Below are 21140 nucleotides of genomic sequence, written 5' to 3'. Positions count from 1 at the left end.
CGGGACTTTGCGCTCTCTGTAACGTGCTCCATTGGCAACATCAGTTAAATGTCGTTGGTTCAATCCCTCGCGGATGTTGTTTTTATTCCCATTTGTAACTGGGAAATACTGTCGCTGCAATACATATGTCTTAATCAAGCTAGTGGTTATTGACGTAAATGGCAGTGTTATAATGTTTCATGTACTGCAAATGTCACCACATAATGCGCTCTTAATTAGATTTGGTTGAAATACATTACAGTCACCCGATGAAAAAGTGTGCAAAGAGCATTAAAGAAACAAAAGGTTCATAACAGTAACAGGACATATCGAATTGTTTCAGTCCTCCACAGAGATTGCCAATGTATTAATGGAAATTCTAAAATATCTGCCCAACTGCCGTGACATTGCCTCACCGCAATGCCGTGACTCGGATTCGAACCGAGGTTGCTGCGGCCACAACGCAGAGTACTAACCACAATACGATCACAGCGAGCTACTTGGGGTGCTACAATGTGACGTTCCACCTCTATCATAAGCTGTACTCCATCTGTGATGTCATGACTCATGTTTGAATTAAAGCTTGGTTGTGATGTTATCCATGAGAATAAGTGGACACCTGATCCCCAGTCACTTATTTAAGATCTCAATAATCAAGTCAGAATCCAAATGAAAGTCATCAAAGTGGAGCCAATTAGAAATAATATAGTTACACAAACCTGGCAATGGTGCGGCAGCCAGGGCCGATAATGGCCCGCCAGCCTGAGAGCAGGAAAGTGTGAGAGCAGTGATGGTCTTGTGAGAGTTTACAGCTGTTATTGACCCTGTCCCCTTCCATTGCAGAGTTTTCTCCCTATAAGAACTGCAGAGGCTCCCTCCGGGGTGCTAATAGTAAATTTATTTTTTTGCGCAGGAGAAGTGCTCTTCACCAATTGCACGCGCCAAATCACCCGAAGGCCACCACCATAAAATTCAGGCATTCATGTTCATGCGTCCTCCATGTTATGTCCTTATAAAGGGATGCATGTTCATGATGACTACATGTCACACCTGCATACAAGGATGCATGTTCATGCCGCCTCGTTCTCTTGGCTTCATACAGGGATTTTATCTCCTCCCTGTCTCACCCTCATGCAGGGATGCATGACCAATGCTCCTTCCCTTCTCACCCGCATACATGGATGCACGTTCATGTCTCCTCGTTCTCTCGGCTTCATACGGGGATTTTATCTCCTCCCTGTCTCACCCTCGGGAAGGGATGCATGACCAATGCTCCTTCCCGTCTCGCCCGCATACATGGATGCACGTTCACGCCTCCTCCTTCTCTCGGCTTCATACGGGGATCATATCTCCTCCCTGTCTCACCCTCATGCAGGGATGCATGACCAATGCTCCTTCCTGTCTCGCCCGCATACATGGATGCACGTTCACGCCTCCTCCTTCTCTCGGCTTCATACGGGGATCATATCTCCTCCCTGTCTCACCCTCATGCAGGGATGCATGACCAATGCTCCTTCCTGTCTCGCCCGCATACATGGATGCACGTTCACGCCTCCTCCTTCTCTCGGCTTCATACGGGGATCATATCTCCTCCCTGTCTCACCCTCATGCAGGGATGCATGACCAATGTTCCTTCCCTTCTCATCTGCATACATGGATGCACGTTCACGCCTCCTCCTTTTCTCGGCTTCATAGGGGGATCATATCTCCTCAATGTCTCACCCTCACTTCCAACATGTGTAACTTCTTGTTCTCTTTGACGTCTGGGGCATGGGTGGCTTCTGCACAGCTCTGGATGTCGCCCACCTGCAAGGTGCTATGGAAAGCACTTTTCCACATTGGACGTGCTATATTAACCCCCTCTCCCCAAATACAATAAAAATAAAGAAATATATGTGCTTCCATAATGTCTACCTTCTAATGTTTCATATGTGTAAGCACATTGTCCTCCTCCTGACCACATTCTAAAACTATGTGCAAATTGTTCCTTCCATAAACTGTCACTTCCTTGGCCCTTTATTTATAATGACTGTTATACTCTCTCTCTTTCCGCCACAGTATAAAAAAGCCTAGCACACCTCATGATTGGACTAAGAAATTCCTGTCATTTAGTTGGAAATGATTTTCCCATTATCCCCAAAAACTCCTCACTGTGTCTAAGAACGCTTTTTTTCACAGGACAATACAGATCAGATTGACTTGAAAGGTCCTTTCCCGCGACTACAGAATGCCTCTCATTCCACTAAAAGATACGCCAGTGCCTACAATAGCCTAGGACTAGACTATGAGTCCCAATGTAGAAAGACCACAAGTCCACAGATATGCCTGTTTATTTAAACATCTGTATTATCATCAGCGTGTGACTGTAAAGGCGGGACCTCGCGCTCTCTGTAACGCGCTCCATTGGCAACATCAGTTAAATGTCGTTGGTTCAATCCCTCGCGGATGTTGTTTTTATTCCCATTTGTAACTGGGAAATACTGTCGCTGCAATACATATGTCTTAATAAAGCTAGTGGTTATTGACGTAAATGGCAGTGTTATAATGTTTCATGTACTGCAAATGTCACCACATAATGCGCTCTTAATTAGATTTGGTTGAAATACATTACAGTCACCCGATGAAAAAGTGTGCAAAGAGCATTAAAGAAACAAAAGGTTCATAACAGTAACAGGACATATCGAATTGTTTCAGTCCTCCACAGAGATTGCCAATGTATTAATGGAAATTCTAAAATATCTGCCCAACTGCCGTGACATTGCCTCACCGCAATGCCGTGACTCGGATTTGAACCGAGGTTGCTGTGGCCACAACACAGAGTACTAACCACTATACGATCACGGCGAGCTACTTGGGCAGCTACAATGCGACGTTCCACCTCTATCATAAGCTGTACTCCATCTGTGATGTCATGACTCATGTTTGAATTAAAGGTTGGTTGTGATGTTATCCATGAGAATAAGTGGACACCTGATCCCCAGTCACTTATTTAAGATCTCAATAATCAAGTCAGAATCCAAATGAAAGTCATCAAAGTGGAGCCAATTAGAAATAATATAGTTACACAAACCTGGCAATGGTGCGGCAGCCAGGGCTGATAATGGCCCGCCAGCCTGAGAGCAGGAAAGTGTGAGAGCAGTGATGGTCTTGTGAGAGTTTACAGCTGTTATTGAACCTGTCCCCTTCCATTGCAGAGTTTTCTCCCTATAAGAAGTGCAGAGGCTCCCTCCGGGGTGCTAATAGTACATTTATTTTTTTGCGCAGGAGAAGTGCTCTTGACCAATTGCACGTGCCAAATCACCCGAAGGCCACCACCATAAAATTCAGGCATTCATGTTCATGCGTCCTCCATGTTATGTCCTTATAAAGGGATGCATGTTCATGATGACTCCATGTCACACCTGCATACAAGGATGCATGTTCATGCCGCCTCGTTCTCTTGGCTTCATAAAGGGATTTTATCTCCTCCCTGTCTCACCCTCATGCAGGGATGCATGACCAATGCTCCTTCCCTTCTCGCCCGCATACATGGATGCACGTTCATGTCTTGTCGTTCTCTCGGCTTCATACGGGGATTTTATCTCCTCCCTGTCTCACCCTCAGGAAGGGATGCATGACCAATGCTCCTTCCCGTCTCGCCCGCATACATGGATGCACGTTCACGCCTCCTCCTTCTCTCGGCTTCATACGGGGATCATATCTCCTCCCTGTCTCACCCTCATGCAGGGATGCATGACCAATGCTCCTTCCTGTCTCGCCCGCATGCATGGATGCACGTTCACGCCTCCTCCTTCTCTCGGCTTCATACGGGGATCATATCTCCTCCCTGTCTCACCCTCATGCAGGGATGCATGACCAATGCTCCTTCCCTTCTCGCCTGCATACATGGAGCAACGTTCACGCCTCTTCCTTCTCTCGGCTTCATACGGGGATCATATCTCCTCCCTGTCTCACCCTCATGCAGGGATGCATGACCAACGCTCCTTCCTGTCTCGCCCGCATACATGGATGCACGTTCACGCCTCCTCCTTCTCTCGGCTTCATACGGGATCATATCTCCTCCCTGTCTCACCCTCATGCAGGGATGCATGACCAATGCTCCTTCCCTTCTCGCCTGCATACATGGATGCACGTTCACGCCTCCTCCTTCTCTCGACTTCATACGGGGATCATATCTCCTCAATGTCTCACCCTCACTTCCAACATGTGTAACTTCTTGTTCTCTTTGACGTCTGGGGCATGGGTGGCTACTGCACAGATCTAGATGTCGCCCACCTGCAAGGTGCTATGGAAAGCACTTTTCCACATTGGACGTGCTATATTAACCCCCTCTCCCCAAATACAATAAAAATAAAGAAATATATGTGCTTCCATAATGTCTACCTTCTAATGTTTCATATGTGTAAGCACATTGTCCTCCTCCTGACCACATTCTAAAACTATGTGCAAATTGTTCCTTCCATAAACTGTCACTTCCTTCGCCCTTTATTTATAATGACTGTTATACTCTCTCTCTTTCTGCCACAGTATAAAAAAGCCTAGCACACCTCATGATTGGACTAAGAAATTGCTGTCATTTAGTTGGAAATGATTTTCCCATTATCCCCAAAAACTCCTCACTGTGTCTAAGAACGCTTTTTTTCACAGGACAATACAGATCAGATTGACTTGAAAGGTCCTTTCACGCGACTACAGAATGCCTCTCATTCCACTAAAAGATACGCCAGTGCCTACAATAGCCTAGGACTAGACTATGAGTCCCAATGTAGAAAGACCACAAGTCCACAGATATGCCTGTTTATTTAAACATCTGTATTATCATCAGCGTGTGACTGTAAAGGCGGGACCTCGCGCTCTCTGTAACGCGCTCCATTGGCAACATCAGTTAAATGTCGTTGGTTCAATCCCTCGCGGATGTTGTTTTTATTCCCATTTGTAACTGGGAAATACTGTCGCTGCAATACATATGTCTTAATCAAGCTAGTGGTTATTGACGTAAATGGCAGTGTTATAATGTTTCATGTACTGCAAATGTCACCACATAATGCGCTCTTAATTAGATTTGGTTGAAATACATTACAGTCACCCGATGAAAAAGTGTGCAAAGAGCATTAAAGAAACAAAAGGTTCATAACAGTAACAGGACATATCGAATTGTTTCAGTCCTCCACAGAGATTGCCAATGTATTAATGGAAATTCTAAAATATCTGCCCAACTGCCGTGACATTGCCTCACCGCAATGCCGTGACTCGGATTCGAACCGAGTTTGCTGCGGCCACAACGCAGAGTACTAACCACTATACGATCACGGCGAGCTACTTGGGCTGCTACAATGTGACGTTCCACCTCTATCATAAGCTGTACTCCATCTGTGATGTCATGACTCATGTTTGAATTAAAGGTTGGTTGTGATGTTATCCATGAGAATAAGTGGACACCTGATCCCCAGTCACTTATTTAAGATCTCAATAATCAAGTCAGAATCCAAATGAAAGTCATCAAAGTGGAGCCAATTAGAAATAATATAGTTACACAAACCTGGCAATGGTGCGGCAGCCAGGGCCGATAATGGCCCGCCAGCCTGAGAGCAGGAAAGTGTGAGAGCAGTGATGGTCTTGTGAGAGTTTACAGCTGTTATTGACCCTGTCCCCTTCCATTGCAGAGTTTTCTCCCTATAAGAAGTGCAGAGGCTCCCTCCGGGGTGCTAATAGTAAATTTATTTTTTTGCGCAGGAGAAGTGCTCTTCACCAATTGCACGTGCCAAATCACCCGAAGGCCACCACCATAAAATTCAGGCATTCATGTTCATGCGTCCTCCATGTTATGTCCTTATAAAGGGATGCATGTTCATGATGACTCCATGTCACACCTGCATACAAGGATGCATGTTCATGCCGCCTCGTTCTCTTGGCTTCATACAGGGATTTTATCTTCTCCCTGTCTCACCCTCATGCAGGGATGCATGACCAATGCTCCTTCCCTTCTCGCCCGCATACATGGATGCACGTTCATGTCTCCTCGTTCTCTCGGCTTCATACGGGGATTTTATCTCCTCCCTGTCTCACCCTCGGGAAGGGATGCATGACCAATGCTCCTTCCCGTCTCGCCCGCATACATGGATGCACGTTCACGCCTCCTCCTTCTCTCGGCTTCATACGGGGATCATATCTCCTCCCTGTCTCACCCTCATGAGGGGATGCATGACCAATGCTCCTTCCCTTCTCGCCTGCATACATGGATGCACGTTCACGCCTCCTCCTTCTCTCGGCTTCATACGGGGATCATATCTCCTCCCTGTCTCACCCTCATGCAGGGATGCATGACCAATGCTCCTTCCCTTCTCGCCTGCATACATGGATGCACGTTCACGCCTCCTCCTTTTCTCGGCTTCATACGGGGATCATATCTCCTCAATGTCTCACCCTCACTTCCAACATGTGTAACTTCTTGTTCTCTTTGACGTCTGGGGCATGGGTGGCTACTGCACAGCTCTAGATGTCGCCCACCTGCAAGGTGCTATGGAAAGCACTTTTCCACATTGGACGTGCTATATTAACCCCCTCTCCCCAAATACAATAAAAATAAAGAAATATATGTGCTTCCATAATGTCTACCTTCTAATGTTTCATATGTGTAAGCACATTGTCCTCCTCCTGACCAAATTCTAAAACTATGTGCAAATTGTTCCTTCCATAAACTGTCACTTCCTTGGCCCTTTATTTATAATGACTGTTATACTCTCTCTCTTTCCGCCACAGTATAAAAATGCCTAGCACACCTCATGATTGGACTAAGAAATTCCTGTCATTTAGTTGGAAATGATTTTCCCATTATCCCCAAAAACTCCTCACTGTGTCTAAGAACATTTTTTTTCACAGGACAATACAGATCAGATTGACTTGAAAGGTCCTTTCACGCGACTACAGAATGCCTCTCATTCCACTAGAAGATACGCCAGTGCCTACAATAGACTAGGACTAGACTATGCGTCCCAATGTAGAAAGACCACAAGTCCACAGATATGCCTGTTTATTTAAACATCTGTATTATCATCAGCGTGTGACTGTAAAGGCGGGACTTTGCGCTCTCTGTAACGCGCTCCATTGGCAACATCAGTTAAATGTCGTTGGTTCAATCCCTCGCGGATGTTGTTTTTATTCCCATTTGTAACTGGGAAATACTGTCGCTGCAATACATATGTCTTAATCAAGCTAGTGGTTATTGACGTAAATGGCAGTGTTATAATGTTTCATGTGCTGCAAATGTCAGCACATAATGCGCACTTAATTAGATTTGGTTGAAATACATTACAGTCACCCGATGAAAAAGTGTGCAAAGAGCATTAAAGAAACAAAAGGTTCATAACAGTAACAGGACATATCGAATTGTTTCAGTCCTCCACAGAGATTGCCAATGTATTAATGGAAATTGTAAAATATCTGCCCAACTGCCGTGACTCGGATTCGAACCGAGGTTGCTGCGGCCACAACACAGAGAACTAACCACTATAAGATCACGGCGAGCTACTTGGGCTGCTACAATGTGACGTTCCACCTCTATCATAAGCTGTACTCCATCTGTGATGTCATGACTCATGTTTGAATTAAAGGTTGGTTGTGATGTTATCCATGAGAATAAGTGGACACCTGATCCCCAGTCACTTATTTAAGATCTCAATAATCAAGTCAGAATCCAAATGAGAGTCATCAAAGTGGAGCCAATTAGAAATAACATAGTTACACAAACCTGGCAATGGTGCGGCAGCCAGGGCCGATAATGGCCCGCCTGCCTGAGAGCAGGAAAGTGTGAGAGCAGTGATGGTCTTGTGAGAGTTTACAGCTGTTATTGACCCTGTCTCCTTCCATTGCAGAGTTTTCTCCCTATAAGAAGTGCAGAGGCTCCCTCCGGGGTGCTAATAGTAAATTTATTTTTTTGCGCAGGAGAAGTGCTCTTCACCAATTGCACGTGCCAAATCACCCGAAGGCCACCACCATAAAATTCAGGCATTCATGTTCATGCGTCCTCCATGTTATGACCTTATAAAGGGATGCATGTTCATGATGACTCCATGTCACACCTGCATACAAGGATGCATGTTCATGCCGCCTCGTTCTCTTGGCTTCATACAGGGATTTTATCTCCTCCCTGTCTCACCCTCATGCAGGGATGCATGACCAATGCTCCTTCCCTTCTCGCCCGCATACATGGATGCACGTTCATGCCGCCTCGTTCTCTTGGCTTCATACAGGGATTTTATCTCCTCCCTGTCTCACCCTCATGCAGGGATGCATGACCAATGCTCCTTCCCTTCTCGCCCGCATACATGGATGCACGTTCATGTCTTGTCGTTCTCTCGGCTTCATACGGGGATTTTATCTCCTCCCTGTCTCACCCTCAGGAAGGGATGCATGACCAATGCTCCTTCCCGTCTCGCCCGCATACATGGATGCACGTTCACGCCTCCTCCTTCTCTCGGCTTCATACGGGGATCATATCTCCTCCCTGTCTCACCCTCATGCAGGGATGCATGACCAATGCTCCTTCCTGTCTCGCCCGCATACATGGATGCACGTTCACGCCTCCTCCTTCTCTCGGCTTCATACGGGGATCATATCTGCTCCCTGTCTCACCCTCATGCAGGGATGCATGACCAATGCTCCTTCCCTTCTCGCCTGCATACATGGATGCACGTTCACGCCTCCTCCTTCTCTCGGCTTCATACGGGGATCATATCTCCTCCCTGTCTCACCCTCATGCAGGGATGCATGACCAACGCTCCTTCCTGTCTCGCCCGCATACATGGATGCACGTTCACGCCTCCTCCTTCTCTCGGCTTCATACGGGGATCATATCTCCTCCCTGTCTCACCCTCATGCAGGGATGCATGACCAATGCTTCTTCCCTTCTCGCCTGCATACATGGATGCACGTTCACGCCTCCTCCTTCTCTCGGCTTCATACGGGGATCATATCTCCTCCCTGTCTCACCCTCATGCAGGGATGCATGACCAATGCTCCTTCCTGTCTCGCCCGCATACATGGATGCACGTTCACGCCTCCTCCTTCTCTCGGCTTCATACGGGGATCAAATCTCCTCCCTGTCTCACCCTCATGCAGGGATGCATGACCAATGCTCCTTCCCTTCTCGCCTGCATACATGGATGCACGTTCATGCCTCCTCCTTCTCTCGGCTTCATACGGGGATCATATCTCCTCAATGTCTCACCCTCACTTCCAACATGTGTAACTTCTTGTTCTCTTTGACGTCTGGGGCATGGGTGGCTACTGCACAGCTCTAGATGTCGCCCACCTGCAAGGTGCTATGGAAAGCACTTTTCCACATTGGACGTGCTATATTAACCCCTTCTCCCCAAATACAATAAAAATAAAGAAATATATGTGCTTCCATAATGTCTACCTTCTAATGTTTCATATGTGTAAGCACATTGTCCTCCTCCTGACCACATTCTAAAACTATGTGCAAATTGTTCCTTCCATAAACTGTCACTTCCTTGGCCCTTTATTTATAATGACTGTTATACTCTCTCTATTTCCGCCACAGTATAAAAAAGCCTAGCACACCTCATGATTGGACTAAGAAATTCCTGTCATTTAGTTGGAAATGATTTTCCCATTATCCCCAAAAACTCCTCACTGTGTCTAAGAACGCTTTTTTTCACAGGACAATACAGATCAGATTGACTTGAAAGGCCCTTTCACGCGACTACAGAATGCCTCTCATTCCACTAAAAGATACGCCAGTGCCTACAATAGCCTAGGACTAGACTATGAGTCCCAATGTAGAAAGACCACAAGTCCACAGATATGCCTGTTTATTTAAACATCTGTATTATCATCAGCGTGTGACTGTAAAGGCGGGAACTCGCGCTCTCTGTAACGCGCTCCATTGGCAACATCAGTTAAATGTCGTTGGTTCAATCCCTCGCGGATGTTGTTTTTATTCCCATTTGTAACTGGGAAATACTGTCGCTGCAATACATATGTCTTAATCAAGCTAGTGGTTGTTGACGTAAATGGCAGTGTTATAATGTTTCATGTACTGCAAATGTCACCACATAATGTGCTCTTAATTAGATTTGGTTGAAATACATTACAGTCACCCGATGAAAAAGTGTGCAAAGAGCATTAAAGAAACAAAAGGTTCATAACAGTAACAGGACATATTGAATTGTTTCAGTCCTCCACAGAGATTGCCAATGTATTAATGGAAATTCTAAAATATCTGCCCAACTGCCGTGACATTGCCTCACCGCAATGCCGTGACTCGGATTCGTACCGAGGTTGCTGCGGCCACAACGCAGAGAACTAACGACTGCGATCTACTTGGGCTGTTACAATGTGACGTTCCACCTCTATCATAAGCTGTACTCCATCTGTGATGTCATGACTCATGTTTGAATTAAAGGTTGGTTGTGATGTTATCCATGAGAATAAGTGGACACCTGATCCCCAGTCACTTATTTAAGATCTCAATAATCAAGTCAGAATCCAAATGAAAGTCATCAAAGTGGAGCCAATTAGAAATAATATAGTTACACAAACCTGGCAATGGTGCGGCAGCCAGGGCCGATAATGGCCCGCCAGCCTGAGAGCAGGAAAGTGTGAGAGCAGTGATGGTCTTGTGAGAGTTTACAGCTGTTATTGACCCTGTCCCCTTCCATTGCAGAGTTTTCTCCCTATAAGAAGTGCAGAGGCTCCCTCCGGGGTGCTAATAGTAAATTTATTTTGTTGCGCAGGAGAAGTGCTCTTCACCAATTGCACGTGCCAAATCACCCGAAGGCCACCACCATAAAATTCAGGCATTCATGTTCATGCATCATCTATGTTATGTCCTTATGAAGGGATGCATGTTCATGATGACTCCATGTCACACCTGCATACAAGAATGCATGTTCATGCCGCCTCGTTCTCTTGGCTTCATACTGGGATTTTATCTCCTCCCTGTCTCACCCTCAGGAAGGGATGCATGACCAATGCTCCTTCCCGTCTCGCCCGCATACATGGATGCACGTTCACGCCTCCTCCTTCTCTCGGCTTCATACGGGGATCATATCTCCTCCCTGTCTCACCCTCATGCAGGGATGCATGACCAATGCTCCTTCCTGTCTCGCCCGCATACATCGATGCACGTTCACGCCTCCTCCTTCTCTCGGCTTCATACGGGGATCATATCTCCTCCCTGTCTCACCCTCATGCAGGGATGCATGACCAATGCTCCTTCCCTTCTCGCCTGCATACATGGATGCACGTTCACGCCTCCTCCTTCTCTTGGCTTCATACGGGGATCATATCTCCTCCCTGTCTCACCCTCATGCAGGGATGCATGACCAATGCTCCTTCCTGTCTCGCCCGCATACATGGATGCACGTTCACGCCTCCTCCTTCTCTCGGCTTCATACGGGGATCATATCTCCTCCCTGTCTCACCCTCATGCAGGGATGCATGACCAATGCTCCTTCCCTTCTCGCCTGCATACATGGATGCACGTTCACGCCTCCTCCTTCTCTCGGCTTCTTACGGGGATCATATCTCCTCAATGTGTCACCCTCACTTCCAACATGTGTAACTTCTTGTTCTCTTTGACGTCTGGGGCATGGGTGGCTACTGCACAGCTCTAGATGTCGCCCACCTGCAAGGTGCTATGGAAAGCACGTTTCCACATTGGACGTGCTATATTAACCCCCTCTCCCCAAATACAATAAAAATAAAGAAATATATGTGCTTCCATAATGTCTACCTTCTAATGTTTCATATGTGTAAGCACATTGTCCTCCTCCTGACCACATTCTAAAACTATGTGCAAATTGTTCCTTCCATAAACTGTCACTTCCTTGGCCCTTTATTTATAATGACTGTTATACTCTCTCTCTTTCCGCCACAGTATAAAAAAGCCTAGCACACCTCATGATTGAACTAAGAAATTCCTGTCATTTAGTTGGAAATGATTTTCCCATTATCCCCAAAAACTCCTCACTGTGTCTAAGAACGCTTTTTTTCACAGGACAATACAGATCAGATTGACTTGAAAGGTCCTTTCACGCGACTACAGAATGCCTCTCATTCCACTAAAAGATACGCCAGTGCCTACAATAGCCTAGGACTAGACTATGAGTCCCAATGTAGAAAGACCACAAGTCCACAGATATGCCTGTTTATTTAAACATCTGTATTATCATCAGCGTGTGACTGTAAAGGCGGGACCTCGCGCTCTCTGTAACGCGCTCCATTGGCAACATCAGTTAAATGTCGTTGGTTCAATCCCTCGCGGATGTTGTTTTTATTCCCATTTGTAACTGGGAAATACTGTCGCTGCAATACATATGTCTTAATCAAGCTAGTGGTTATTGACGTAAATGGCAGTGTTATAATGTTTCATGTACTGCAAATGTCACCACATAATGCGCTCTTAATTAGATTTGGTTGAAATACATTACAGTCACCCGATGAAAAAGTGTGCAAAGAGCATTAAAGAAACAAAAGGTTCAGAACAGTAACAGGACATATCGAATTGTTTCAGTCCTCCACAGAGATTGCCAATGTATTAATGGAAATTCTAAAATATCTGCCCAACTGCAGTGACATTGCCTCACCGCAATGCCGTGACTCGGATTGTTGCTGCGGCCACAACGCAGAGTACTAACCACTATACGATCACAGCGAGCTACTTGGGCTGCTACAATGTGACGCTCCACCTCTATCATAAGCTGTACTCCATCTGTGATGTCATGACTCACGTTTGAATTAAAGGTTGGTTGTGATGTTATCCATGAGAATAAGTGGACACCTGATCCCCAGTCACTTATTTAAGATCTCAATAATCAAGTCAGAATCCAAATGAAAGTCATCAAAGTGGAGCCAATTAGAAATAATACAGTTACACAAACCTGGCAATGGTGCGGCAGCCAGGGCCGATAATGACCCGCCAGCCTGAGAGCAGGAAAGTGTGAGAGCATTGATGGTCTTGTGAGAGTTTACAGCTGTTATTGACCCTGTCCCCTTCCATTGCAGAGTTTTCTCCCTATAAGAAGTGCAGAGGCTCCCTCCGGGGTGCTAATAGTACATTTATTTTTTTGCGCAGGAGAAGTGCTCTTCACCAATTGTACGTGCCAAATCACCCGAAGGCCACCACCATAAAATTCAGGCATTCATGTTCATGCGTCCTCCATGTTATGTCCTTATAAAGGGATGCATGTTCATGATGACTCCATGTCACACCTGCATACAAGGATGCATGTTCATGCCGCCTCGTTCTCTTGGCTTCATACAGGGATTTTATCTCCTCCCTGTCTTACCCTCATGCAGGGATGCATGACCAATGCTCCTTCCCGTCTCGCCCGCATACATGGATGCACGTTCACGCCTCCTCCTTCTCTCGGCTTCATACGGGGATCATATCTCCTCCCTGTCTCACCCTCATGCAGGGATGCATGACCAATGCTCCTTCCTGTCACGCCTGCATACATGGATGCACGTTCACGCCTCCTCCTTCTCTCGGCTTCATACGGGGATCATATCTCCTCCATGTCTCACCCTCATGCAGGGATGCATGACCAATGCTCCTTCCCTTCTCACCTGCATACATGGATGCACGTTCACGCCTCCTCCTTCTCTCGGCTTCATACGGGGATCATATCTCCTCCCTGTCTCACCCTCATGCAGGGATGCATGACCAATGCTCCTTCCTGTCTCGCCCGCATACATGGATGCACGTTCACGCCTCCTCCTTCTCTCGGCTTCATACGGGGATCATATCTCCTCCCTGTCTCACCCTCATGCAGGGATGCATGACCAATGCTCCTTCCCTTCTCGCCTCATACATGGATGCACGTTCACGCCTCCTCCTTCTCTCGGCTTCATACGGGGATCATATCTCCTCAATGTCTCACCCTCACTTCCAACATGTGTAACTTCTTGTTCTCTTTGACGTCTGGGGCATGGGTGGCTACTGCACAGCTCTAGATGTCGCCCACCTGCAAGGTGCTATGGAAAGCACTTTTCCACATTGGACGTGCTATATTAACCCCCTCTCCCCAAATACAATAAAAATAAAGAAATATATGTGCTTCCATAATGTCTACCTTCTAATGTTTCATATGTGTAAGCACATTGTCCTCCTCCTGACCACATTCTAAAACTATGTGCAAATTGTTCCTTCCATAAACTGTCACTTCCTTGGCCCTTTATTTATAATGACTGTTATACTCTCTCTCTTTCCGCCACAGTATAAAAAAGCCTAGCACACCTCATGATTGGACTAAGAAATTCCTGTCATTTAGTTGGAAATGATTTTCCCATTATCCCCAAAAACTCCTCACTGTGTCTAAGAACGCTTTTTTTCACAGGACAATACAGATCAGATTGACTTGAAAGGTCCTTTCACGCGACTACAGAATGCCTCTCATTCCACTAAAAGATACGCCAGTGCCTACAATAGCCTAGGACTAGACTTTGAGTCCCAATGTAGAAAGACCACAAGTCCACAGATATGCCTGTTTATTCAAACATCTGTATTATCATCAGCGTGTGACTGTAAAGGCGGGACCTCACGCTCTCTGTAACGCGCTCCATTGGCAACATCAGTTAAATGTCGTTGGTTCAATCCCTCGCGGATGTTGTTTTTATTCCCATTTGTAACTGGGAAATACTGTTGCTGCAATACATATGTCTTAATCAAGCTAGTGGTTATTGACGTAAATGGCAGTGTTATAATGTTTCATGTACTGCAAATGTCACCACATAATGCGCTCTTAATTAGATTTGGTTGAAATACATTACAGTCACCCGATGAAAAAGTGTGCAAAGAGCATTAAAGAAACAAAAGGTTCATAACAGTAACAGGACATATCGAATTGTTTCAGTCCGACACAGAGATTGACAATGTATTAATGGAAATTCTAAAATATCTGCCCAACTGCCGTGACATTGCCTCACCGCAATGCCGTGACTCGGATTCGAACCGAGGTTGCTGCGGCCACAACGCAGAGTACTAACCACTATATGATCAGGGAGAGCTACTTGGGCTGCTACAATGTGACGTTCCACCTCTATCATAAGCTGTACTCCATCTGTGATGTCATGACTCATGTTTGAATTAAAGGTTGGTTGTGATGTTATCCATGAGAATAAGTGGACACCTGATCCCCAGTCACTTATTTAAGATCTCAATAATCAAGTCAGAATCCAAATGAAAGTCATCAAAGTGGAGCCAATTAGAAATAATACAGTTACACAAACCTGGCAATGGTGCGGCAGCCAGGGCCGATAATGGCCCGCCAGCCTGAGAGCAGGAAAGTGTGAGAGCATTGATGGTCTTGTGAGAGTTTACAGCTGTTATTGACCCTGTCCCCTTCCATTGCAGAGTTTTCTCCCTATAAGAAGTGCAGAGGCTCCCTCCGGGGTGCTAATAGTACATTTATTTTTTTGCGCAGGAGAAGTGCTCTTCACCAATTGCACGTGCCAAATCACCCGAAGGCCACCACCATAAAATTCAGGCATTCATGTTCATGCGTCCTCCATGTTATGTCCTTATAAAGGGATGCATGTTCATGATGACTCCATGTCACACCTGCATACAAGGATGCATGTTCATGCCGCCTCGTTCTCTTGGCTTCATACAGGGATTTTATCTCCTCCCTGTCTTACCCTCATGCAGGGATGCATGACCAATGCTCCTTCCCTTCTCGCCCGCATACATGGATGCACGTTCATGTCTCCTCGTTCTCTCGGCTTCATACGGGGATCATATCTCCTCCCTGTCTCACCCTCATGCAGGGATGCATGACCAATGCTCCTTCCTGTCTCGCCCGCATACATGGAGGCACGTTCACGCCTCCTCCTTCTCTCGGCTTCATACGGGGATCATATCTCCTCCCTGTCTCACCCTCATGCAGGGATGCATGACCAATGCTCCTTCCCTTCTCGCCTGCATACATGGATGCACGTTCACGCCTCCTCCTTCTCTTGGCTTCATACGGGGATCATATCTCCTCCCTGTCTCACCCTCATGCAGGGATGCATGACCAATGCTCCTTCCTGTCTCGCCCGCATACATGGATGCACGTTCACGCCTCCTCCTTCTCTCGGCTTCATACGGGGATCATATCTCCTCCCTGTCTCACCCTCATGCAGGGATGCATGACCAATGCTCCTTCCCTTCTCGCCTGCATACATGGATGCACGTTCACGCCTCCTCCTTCTCTCGGCTTCTTACGGGGATCATATCTCCTCAATGTGTCACCCTCACTTCCAACATGTGTAACTTCTTGTTCTCTTTGACGTCTGGGGCATGGGTGGCTACTGCACAGCTCTAGATGTCGCCCACCTGCAAGGTGCTATGGAAAGCACGTTTCCACATTGGACGTGCTATATTAACCCCCTCTCCCCAAATACAATAAAAATAAAGAAATATATGTGCTTCCATAATGTCTACCTTCTAATGTTTCATATGTGTAAGCACATTGTCCTCCTCCTGACCACATTCTAAAACTATGTGCAAATTGTTCCTTCCATAAACTGTCACTTCCTTGGCCCTTTATTTATAATGACTGTTATACTCTCTCTCTTTCCGCCACAGTATAAAAAAGACTAGCACACCTCATGATTGGACTAAGAAATTCCTGTCATTTAGTTGGAAATGATTTTCCCATTATCCCCAAAAACTCCTCACTGTGTCTAAGAACGGTTTTTTTCACAGGACAATACAGATCAGATTGACTTGAAAGGTCCTTTCACGCGACTACAGAATGCTTCTCATTCCACTAAAAGATACGCCAGTGCCTACAATAGCCTAGGACTAGACTATGAGTCCCAATGTAGAAAGACCACAAGTCCACAGATATGCCTGTTTATTTAAACATCTGTATTATCATCAGCGTGTGACTGTAAAGGCGGGACCTTGCGCTCTCTGTAACGCGCTCCATTGGCAACATCAGTTAAATGTCGTTGGTTCAATCCCTCGCGGATGTTGTTTTTATTCCCATTTGTAACTGGGAAATACGGTTGCTGCAATACATATGTCTTAATCAAGCTAGTGGTTATTGACGTAAATGGCAGTGTTATAATGTTTCATGTACTGCAAATGTCACCACATAATGCGCTCTTAATTAGATTTGGTTGAAATACATTACAGTCACCCGATGAAAAAGTGTGCAAAGAGCATTAAAGAAACAAAAGGTTCAGAACAGTAACAGGACATATCGAATTGTTTCAGTCCTCCACAGAGATTGACAATGTATTAATGGAAATTCTAAAATATCTGCCCAACCGCCGTGACATTGCCTCACCGCAATGCCGTGACTCGGATTCGAACCGAGGTTGCTGCGGCCACAACGCAGAGTACTAACCACTATACGATCACAGCGAGCTACTTGGGCTGCTACAATGTGACGCTCCACCTCTATCATAAGCTGTACTCCATCTGTGATGTCATGACTCATGTTTGAATTAAAGGTTGGTTGTGATGTTATCCATGAGAATAAGTGGACACCTGATCCCCAGTCACTTATTTAAGATCTCAATAATCAAGTCAGAATCCAAATGAAAGTCATCAAAGTGGAGCCAATTAGAAATAATACAGTTACACAAACCTGGCAATGGTGCTGCAGCCAGGGCCGATAATGACCCGCCAGCCTGAGAGCAGGAAAGTGTGAGAGCATTGATGGTCTTGTGAGAGTTTACAGCTGTTATTGACCCTGTCCCCTTCCATTGCAGAGTTTTCTCCCTATAAGAAGTGCAGAGGCTCCCTCCGGGGTGCTAATAGTACATTTATTTTTTTGCGCAGGAGAAGTGCTCTTCACCAATTATACGTGCCAAATCACCCGAAGGCCACCACCATAAAATTCAGGCATTCATGTTCATACGTCCTCCATGTTATGTCCTTATAAAGGGATGCATGTTCATGATGACTCCATGTCACACCTGCATACAAGGATGCATGTTCATGCCGCCTCGTTCTCTTGGCTTCATACAGGGATTTTATCTCCTCCCTGTCTCACCCTCATGCAGGGATACATGACCAATGCTCCTTCCCTTCTCGCCCGCATACATGGATGCACGTTCATGTCTCCTCGTTCTCTTGGCTTCATACGGGGATTTTATCTCCTCCCTGTCTCACCCTCATGCAGGGATGCATGACCAATGCTCCTTCCCTTCTCGCCTGCATACATGGATGCACGTTCACGCCTCCTCCTTCTCTCGGCTTCTTACGGGGATCATATCTCCTCAATGTGTCACCCTCACTTCCAACATGTGTAACTTCTTGTTCTCTTTGACGTCTGGGGCATGGGTGGCTACTGCACAGCTCTAGATGTCGCCCACCTGCAAGGTGCTATGGAAAGCACGTTTCCACATTGGACGTGCTATATTAACCCCCTCTCCCCAAATACAATAAAAATAAAGAAATATATGTGCTTCCATAATGTCTACCTTCTAATGTTTCATATGTGTAAGCACATTGTCCTCCTCCTGACCACATTCTAAAACTATGTGCAAATTGTTCCTTCCATAAACTGTCACTTCCTTGGCCCTTTATTTATAATGACTGTTATACTCTCTCTCTTTTCGCCACAGTATAAAAAAGACTAGCACACCTCATGATTGGACTAAGAAATTCCTGTCATTTAGTTGGAAATGATTTTCCCATTATCCCCAAAAACTCCTCACTGTGTCTAAGAACGCTTTTTTTCACAGGACAATACAGATCAGATTGACTTGAAAGGTCCTTTCACGCGACTACAGAATGCTTCTCATTCCACTAAAAGATACGCCAGTGCCTACAATAGCCTTGGACTAGACTATGAGTCCCAATGTAGAAAGACCACAAGTCCACAGATATGCCTGTTTATTTAAACATCTGTATTATCATCAGCGTGTGACTGTAAAGGCGGGACCTTGCGCTCTCTGTAACGCGCTCCATTGGCAACATCAGTTAAATGTCGTTGGTTCAATCCCTCGCGGATGTTGTTTTTATTCCCATTTGTAACTGGGAAATACGGTCGCTGCAATACATATGTCTTAATCAAGCTAGTGGTTATTGACGTAAATGGCAGTGTTATAATGTTTCATGTACTGCAAATGTCACCACATAATGCGCTCTTAATTAGATTTGGTTGAAATACATTACAGTCACCCGATGAAAAAGTGTGCAAAGAGCATTAAAGAAACAAAAGGTTCAGAACAGTAACAGGACATATCGAATTGTTTCAGTCCTCCACAGAGATTGCCAATGTATTAATGGAAATTCTAAAATATCTGCCCAACTGCAGTGACATTGCCTCACCGCAATGCCGTGACTCGGATTGTTGCTGCGGCCACAACGCAGAGTACTAACCACTATACGATCACAGCGAGCTACTTGGGCTGCTACAATGTGACGCTCCACCTCTATCATAAGCTGTACTCCATCTGTGATGTCATGACTCACGTTTGAATTAAAGGTTGGTTGTGATGTTATCCATGAGAATAAGTGGACACCTGATCCCCAGTCACTTATTTAAGATCTCAATAATCAAGTCAGAATCCAAATGAAAGTCATCAAAGTGGAGCCAATTAGAAATAATACAGTTACACAAACCTGGCAATGGTGCGGCAGCCAGGGCCGATAATGACCCGCCAGCCTGAGAGCAGGAAAGTGTGAGAGCATTGATGGTCTTGTGAGAGTTTACAGCTGTTATTGACCCTGTCCCCTTCCATTGCAGAGTTTTCTCCCTATAAGAAGTGCAGAGGCTCCCTCCGGGGTGCTAATAGTACATTTATTTTTTTGCGCAGGAGAAGTGCTCTTCACCAATTGTACGTGCCAAATCACCCGAAGGCCACCACCATAAAATTCAGGCATTCATGTTCATGCGTCCTCCATGTTATGTCCTTATAAAGGGATGCATGTTCATGATGACTCCATGTCACACCTGCATACAAGGATGCATGTTCATGCCGCCTCGTTCTCTTGGCTTCATACAGGGATTTTATCTCCTCCCTGTCTTACCCTCATGCAGGGATGCATGACCAATGCTCCTTCCCGTCTCGCCCGCATACATGGATGCACGTTCACGCCTCCTCCTTCTCTCGGCTTCATACGGGGATCATATCTCCTCCCTGTCTCACCCTCATGCAGGGATGCATGACCAATGCTCCTTCCTGTCACGCCTGCATACATGGATGCACGTTCACGCCTCCTCCTTCTCTCGGCTTCATACGGGGATCATATCTCCTCCATGTCTCACCCTCATGCAGGGATGCATGACCAATGCTCCTTCCCTTCTCACCTGCATACATGGATGCACGTTCACGCCTCCTCCTTCTCTCGGCTTCATACGGGGATCATATCTCCTCCCTGTCTCACCCTCATGCAGGGATGCATGACCAATGCTCCTTCCTGTCTCGCCCGCATACATGGATGCACGTTCACGCCTCCTCCTTCTCTCGGCTTCATACGGGGATCATATCTCCTCCCTGTCTCACCCTCATGCAGGGATGCATGACCAATGCTCCTTCCCTTCTCGCCTCATACATGGATGCACGTTCACGCCTCCTCCTTCTCTCGGCTTCATACGGGGATCATATCTCCTCAATGTCTCACCCTCACTTCCAACATGTGTAACTTCTTGTTCTCTTTGACGTCTGGGGCATGGGTGGCTACTGCACAGCTCTAGATGTCGCCCACCTGCAAGGTGCTATGGAAAGCACTTTTCCACATTGGACGTGCTATATTAACCCCCTCTCCCCAAATACAATAAAAATAAAGAAATATATGTGCTTCCATAATGTCTACCTTCTAATGTTTCATATGTGTAAGCACATTGTCCTCCTCCTGACCACATTCTAAAACTATGTGCAAATTGTTCCTTCCATAAACTGTCACTTCCTTGGCCCTTTATTTATAATGACTGTTATACTCTCTCTCTTTCCGCCACAGTATAAAAAAGCCTAGCACACCTCATGATTGGACTAAGAAATTCCTGTCATTTAGTTGGAAATGATTTTCCCATTATCCCCAAAAACTCCTCACTGTGTCTAAGAACGCTTTTTTTCACAGGACAATACAGATCAGATTGACTTGAAAGGTCCTTTCACGCGACTACAGAATGCCTCTCATTCCACTAAAAGATACGCCAGTGCCTACAATAGCCTAGGACTAGACTTTGAGT

The 21140-nt window shown here is 45.9% G+C and overlaps 1 non-coding gene across 1 annotated transcript; it reads right to left on the bottom strand.

Annotated features, from left to right (window-relative positions):
• Positions 1 to 17287: 17287 nt before the first annotated feature.
• TRNAH-GUG (transfer RNA histidin (anticodon GUG)) lies at positions 17288 to 17359 on the bottom strand. The gene has a single exon. It is a non-coding gene; the product is annotated as a tRNA-His (tRNA).
• Positions 17360 to 21140: the final 3781 nt, after the last annotated feature.

The sequence above is a fragment of the Ambystoma mexicanum genome (genome assembly GCF_040938575.1).
Source record: "Ambystoma mexicanum isolate Mex_15411 chromosome 12 unlocalized genomic scaffold, UKY_AmexF1_1 Mex_chr12_unloc.1, whole genome shotgun sequence".
NCBI lineage: Eukaryota > Metazoa > Chordata > Amphibia > Caudata > Ambystomatidae > Ambystoma > Ambystoma mexicanum.
Note: the sequence above shows the minus strand (reverse complement) of the source record. Positions and strands in the feature narration are given on the sequence as shown.